Source organism: Vigna umbellata, chromosome 6 (assembly GCF_029865625.1).
Source record: "Vigna umbellata cultivar VRB3 chromosome 6, Vumbellata_1.0, whole genome shotgun sequence".
Classification (NCBI taxonomy): Eukaryota; Viridiplantae; Streptophyta; class Magnoliopsida; order Fabales; family Fabaceae; genus Vigna; species Vigna umbellata.
The window spans coordinates 7015180-7021917 of record NC_142170.1 but is presented as its reverse complement, the minus strand read 5'-3'; the positions used below and the strand labels follow the sequence as shown (position 1 = coordinate 7021917).

At 35.3% G+C, this 6738-nt stretch overlaps 1 long non-coding RNA gene across 2 annotated transcripts; it reads left to right on the top strand.

The window, feature by feature from the left end:
* The first annotated feature begins 853 nt into the window (after window positions 1-853).
* Window positions 854-2845, top strand: LOC148196692 (uncharacterized). Of its 2 annotated transcripts, XR_015780179.1 has the most exons (3): window positions 922-1262; window positions 2341-2409; window positions 2491-2845. It is a non-coding gene; the product is annotated as an uncharacterized LOC148196692 (long non-coding RNA). The 2 variants fall into 2 exon arrangements; XR_015780180.1 differs by lacking the exon at window positions 2341-2409 and having other exon boundaries at window positions 854-1262.
* The last annotated feature ends 3893 nt before the right edge of the window (window positions 2846-6738 follow it).

The window sequence follows — 6738 nt, the reverse complement described above, 5'->3', positions numbered from 1 at the left end:
GTTTGCAATAGAAGAAAATTGATTTCATGTTCCCAATTTTTTGAAGAGGTCTAAGAAATGTTAGGTTGGACTTCTTATAGATAAGATGAATTCATATGGTAACTTGCCCATTAAACACAATTCATAACCTATGTTGTTTGTGATTTATATCTTAACTTTGTGGTTATGCATAGAACAAATATGCATGATCTTATCTTTGAAGATCTCAAATATAAGACGATAAAAAATGACATTGATATTTGTTTAAGCCTACTGGTTGAAGATTTAAAGATATTATGAGATAAATGAATTGATGAGTTTGACAAGTAGCATTTGACTCTATTAAGTTAAGTGTCATTCTATTTTGTATAATCAATAACTTTTTAACATATGATAACTTGAGTAGATACAACATAAAATGATACAAAGTAGGCCTTATATGTAAAGCAGTCAAATGTCACCATCAACTATAACATGGAAGGAAGATAATCTATCCTAGACATCAAATATTTTTTTAATTTTAATAATCATTTCATAAATTGAAGAAGACATTTAATTGATGTTAGAATATGAAATAACTCTATTTAATATGTCATAGTGTGACTATCAAACACCATTAACTCTAATTTAATGGAATAGAATAATTTAATATTTTTAAATAAAAACGGGATCAAATTGAAACCTTTAGAAATAGTGTGACTAAGTTAAATAAATTTGAAAACAAAGGGACAAAAAATATATCATTTTGCAATTTGGAGGGTATGAAAAGTTCTTAATATGAGACATTGTATATATGTCATGTAGAGAAAAAAATATATAACAATATTATAAAAAAACTTCTCAATTTTCAAGGCTAGACAAAACGTTGTATCAATGCTTATTTGCACTAGGGCTGGGAAAAATTTACTGAACTGTACTAAACTATAGTTATCTATACTCTATTATACTGAAAAAAAAAACTAAACTAAAATATACTTAAAATAATTAACCTATTCTTTAGTTCAGTTTTAAAAAACTGAACTTTATGCAGTTAACTGTTTGTACTACAATTAACTAGTTAACTGTGGTTTAGGTTTCTTATTCTCGGTCTCTCGTTACATTCCATTCTCACTGTGTCAAAGGCTCGCTAATGTTGAAGCATCGCCGCCCTTGAAGGCTCACCGCCGTCGAAGGCTTTGCCGCACTCAGCCGTAGCCAAACTGTCGAAGGCTCTACTACCATCATCGAAGGTTCTGAGAACACTTGGAAACAGAAGCAAAGGCATAACACTCTGCAACCTAAAGGTACAAATCTTTTCCTTTTTCCCTTTCAAAAAGGAAAAATAAGATTGGAAAATGATGTACTGGAGGTGTATTCATCTGGATGATCCAGTGGGGGTAACAGTTGATTTTCTTTTGAGTAACAGTTGATTTTCTTTTTGGATTTTGTGGGAGCTGTTTAGGAAGATTTGATTTTATTTGTTTTTTTTTATAAGGGTAGATTTTATTTGTTTAATTGTCAATTTGTTCTTATCTGACATTCGTTTATTCGCCTACGATTAGGTAGGGTTTCTTCATTTTTCATTGATTTTATTTAATTTTCGTTTTCAATTTCATTTTCACTTTGATTTTATTTGGTTTTCAATCAGGTGTAGATCTTTGATTTTATTTGTATCATCATTATTATCATGATCTGAGCTAACTTCTTTGCCAATAATTAAGCAATTTGAATGAATAGAAACAAGAGAATTAGTTATTTGTAATTCAATCCAGAAAAAACCTTAGAGTCCAAAGCAACCTTCCTTTTTGTAGTGAGCTTTAGGTCATTGTATTTCTTCTTCATAGCATCATATATTTACTCCTAAAATCATCATTCTCAAAGAGTTAAAGAACTCAATCTTGAATTTCATAATCTAGGAATCTTTAGCTTTTATTTCCTTTTGGATTTTTAGCTACTTCATCTTTCAACCCTTGAATAATGGATGAAGTTAAACTGTTGTGCAAAATTCTTTTATGTTGTTGTTAGCTGTATAGGTCACAAGAATTTGGCACTTGTTTACAGGGAAAATTATATTTTAACATTAGAATTTTGTAATTAAAATGATATTTCCAGAATAGTAATCAATAGGTTGTGTGAACTTGGATGATTAGGTTACTCTATTTTCTAGAGGCAAAATAAATCATAGTTTTGAATGAAATCTGAAGGGAATTGGTTTTGCTGTTCAGAATTGTAATAAAACAAAATTTTGGTTCTTGGAAAACTTGGAGTCAGGTGACATTTGTTCCTAAAGAGTAAAAGTCACTCTTATTGTCCTGAAAAGATGAATAATTTTGAAGCACTTTTTCTATAAGCATTTGATAATTCTTACTTTTGCTTTATCAGAGGTCAAGTTATGGTTACTCTCACGGAAGTATACTCATTTGTAACTATTTAGCTAATGGGACATTACAGGTCCATTATTTATTTCCTTTGATTTTCCTTATTTACTTCAATGTCATTTGGTGTTAATCTTCAACTGAAAATACTATGCAGGATGTGGTGAACTCATATCTGGTCTTAGGAAAATCCATGGAAGAAGTGTTATGCATTTATTACACTATTGAAATTTTATACATGGTTGAAACTTTGGATGGTGTTGGCTTGATCCATGGTGATTTCAAGGACATGTTGTTTAATGTACTTGAGAGAAAATAAAATGAGATTGATGCGATTTTTCTATGTTTAGGTTGAGTTCTTGAGTTTGTAAAGACGTGATGTTATTCAACATGTTAGATCTGTTTTATCACTTCTGCTATGCTTTTAATTATTGTGTCTTTCATTGGCTTTGTAAATGTTCTTTCTGAAGAAATTGATTTTCTAATTTTGGAAGTTTGGTGACTTTTTTTCCTGTTCTGGAGTGTGATTACTGGATTTTTATATTAGTGAAATTCATTTCAGATGAATGTGATGTCAACAAATGGGCATTGGGAAGGGATATTTAAAGTCACTAGCAAGGGAGAAGAATCGATGCGATATTGTATTAGAGTTTTTAGTGCAGTTCAGTTACTTTGAACTAAAAAATAGTTCAGTTCAGTTACTCTAAACTATTTTTTAGTTCAGTGCAGTTTTCTTGAAGTAGTTTATAGTTAACTATAAACTTTTACAGTGAATAGTTTGCCCACCCCTAATTTGCACATGGTTAAAATGGGTACAAGAAAACAATTAGTTCTATAATCTCATGGTAAGTGATTGTACTTGTCACATATAATCTAAATAAGAGAAAATCATTCTGTATGTTTTTATGAGACATGATATGAGGTTACTTTTTTATTATCAATAGACGTGTATCCATGAAAGATTTGAAATTATATGACTTAAAATATCATGATTGTTATATTATAATGCAACAACTTCTATCCATAGTTATTTTTTAGGACAATGCATAAGAATGTTGCCTTGACTTGACTATGTCACTTTTCTAATACAATATTTAGTAAGTTATTTACCTTGAGAAGTTGGATAAGTTCAAGAATGAGGTTGTGGTTATATTGTGTCAATTGGAGATGTATTTTCTTTTTGTTGAGACAAGATCGTCTGAGCGGTGGCGTGTGATGTGTCAAAATTTGCCTGTTTAATCAAGTTCTCTTGAAGCAAATCGGGTCTTTGGTGCTTTGGAGGCACAATTTCATTACTTAGGGCTTATGAGGGCTGATTGGGGCTTATGGGAACATCTTCTTCCTCCTTGTGTCTCCTTCTTCTTTCATCTTCCATTTTGTAAGTTTGACGCTCTCCATGAAAATGGAAAGTCAAATCCATCTTGTTAGCAGTATTTTGTAGCCACTGAACTCTCTTGTACTATGTAAATGATTCGAATATATATATGCCTCTTCCATTGATTAAATAAATGCATTGCTTATGTTTTCAACAACTTTAATGAATCATATCTTTAATATCTGACATTGTTTGTTGAGATTTATTATATGAGCGTCTTACTCTCTTCGAGAATCAAGAATTCATACATTTTTTGGATATTTTCATCAAGATTCTTTGAAGAATTGAAGGGCTTACATTGGTTGATCACTTTATGCACATCAAGGTGTACTGTACCAGATTAGTTTTCTTTTGCAATCAAGTATGATTGTTGTTCCCTGTTGTTGTTGGCCAAGAATAAGGACTTAAAGGAGTTCTTGTGACTTAGAGTGGGGTATCTCGAAGGGTTGACAGCAAGAGGATTGTTCTTTATGGGTGTGTCGCAACCGGAATCGCGACGGGACGACGATCCAAAAAGAAATCGCGGTTTAGAAAAGAGATTTGGAGTCGCCACCATAGTTTATTATGGAAAACTACGGAAAAACCATAAAACGATAAAGCACGGTCCACGAAAACCAAAGATTGGGTTCGGGAGTCGGTTACGCGTGGGGAAGGTGTTAGCACCCCACAACGCCTGCCCTAAGGCAGTACCTTTAACTAAATGCACGAATATGATGTGATTTTCAAAATGTTTAACTATCCCCTAAAATAAAATTCTAAAATAAACTAAACATATTTTTTTAGTTTTTTGGGCCCGACAAGGATTGACCTTGCTCCTACGTATTCTCATTCAAAATGAGAAATCAGGGTTACGTAGTTCTTTTAGAAAACTGCTTGAAAATTTGCTTGAAAATTGTTTAGAAAATTTTGTTTGGAAAATGATTATGCATAAATTTGGATTTTTGGGAAAGTGAACCTGACAAGGGCTAGCCTTGCTCCTACGTATCTCCACTTTTGATGGAGAATCAAGGATCACGTAGTTCTGGGTGAAAGATTACTTGTAGCTGGGAATATTTTAGTATTTTTAATAAAGAAGGAAAAGGTTTTCTAGCACAAGGCCTACGCGAGCGGTCGCACGTGTGCTTAAACCTTTTCAAATATTTTTATTTGATTTTGAACTTTTGTAAAAGGAAAAGGTTTTTTAGCACAAGGCCTACGCGAGCGGTCGCACGTGTGCTTAAAACCTTTTCAAATATTTTTATTTGATTTTTAACCTTTGTAAAAGAAAAGGAAAAGATTTTCAGCACAAGGCCTACGCGAGCGGTCGCACGTGTGCTTAAACCTTTTCAAAATATATTTATTTGATTTTTACTTTTTGTAAAAGAAAAGGAAAAGATTTTCAGCACAAGGCCTACGCGAGCGGTCGCACGTGTGCTTAAAACCTTTTCAAAATATATTTATTTGATTTTTCACTTTTTTGTAAAAGAAAAGGAAAAGATTCTCAGCACAAGGCCTACGCGAGCGGTCGCACGTGTGCTTAAACCTTTTCAAAATATTTTTATTTGATTTTTAACTTTTTTGTAAAAGAAAAGGAAAAGATTTTCAGCACAAGGCCTACGCGAGCGGTCGCACGTGTGCTTAAACCTTTTCAAAATATTTTTATTTGATTTTTAACTTTTGTAAAAGAAAAGGAAAAGATTTTCAGCACAAGGCCTACGCGAGCGGTCGCACGTGTGCTTAAACCTTTTCAAAATACTTTTATTTGATTTTATTATTTATATATAATTTTCCTTCTTCTTTTTTATTTAAAGTGCAGTAAATAACCGAGATAAAAATAAAAGACAAGATCTAGGAGTGGGGTTATCATACAAGGGGTTACATACAGTAAAGACTAATAACTAAACAAATACTAATAAAAATAAAGAAACAAAAGCATAAAAATGAAGCAAGAGAAACAGCCCAACAAGAATAGGGGTGTAGAGATTAAAAACCAGGGGTGCGAAGAAATGAGGCTCCTTTGCTTGGGCCAATGCTGTCAGGAGTGTAAGAATGAGAAATAGGAGGTGCATCCCGAAATATATGTTCAAGCCCAATTCTCTTTGTTTTGTTTGCAAAAACAGAATGGGCTTAAGCCCAAATGGAATGAGGGTGTGAATGGAGTTATGCGTGGTGGCAGGCAGAGAGAATGTGGCCCAAAAGCTAGGTCCAAAGCCCTTTAACCCAAATCAGGAACATTAGGGGTTCTACACAATTCCCCCATTTCAACATCTGCACTCAATGCTCCATGGCCTCCTTCTCTGATCAAAAGAAACCAGAGACACTCACTTCCGCCGCTCACGGGCACGACCCAGCCTCCACCTAATAGGCCACCGTTAGCTGCGGTCTACAGCGTCGGTAGTGAAGACACTCGCCGCAGAAGCCATCGCCAGCCACGGCACCAGGCTCCCTTTCGTCTTCTTCTCTTCGCGTGAGCGAGAGAAGTAAGCTCCGACACCGTGAAGCGATGCCAGCGACACAGTTGCTCGCGCCTCTGTTGCTCCTCGCCGCAACGACCTGGACCGGTGAAGTTGCCGGCGTCGTCAATGTCGCTGTCCTGCGCAAGTCGCCGCTGCGACCAAGCTGGGGCCGTCGCTTTTCCTCACCGGCTAGGAGCGCCGCCGCGGACCACCATCTTCGTCTTCTCTCGCTCAGACCTTGCCTACCCCAAACCAAACACCACGGCGATCTTCAAGCTCAGCTAAAAGATGTTGCCACGGGTCGTCGCCAAGACCATCGGCGACGTTACTCACGACAAGAGCGTCGTCCCTCTTCGTAGCGTTCCAAACCTTTCATTCTTCCTCAGTTTCTCTTCTCCCTCTGTTTGGTTGCTATGGACGCAAGGATGGTTCGAAGAGGAGGATGAGGATGGTCTGGCGAAATTGAAAAAGAATTGAAGGGTTCACAGTGGTTTAGTCATTTCTGGTTTTGTGATTTTCTTCTTGCAGGTTTAAGTGGATAAACAAAGATGCCTGTGAAGTGATGGTAGGGAGGTATGATTGATCTCGAGTGTTG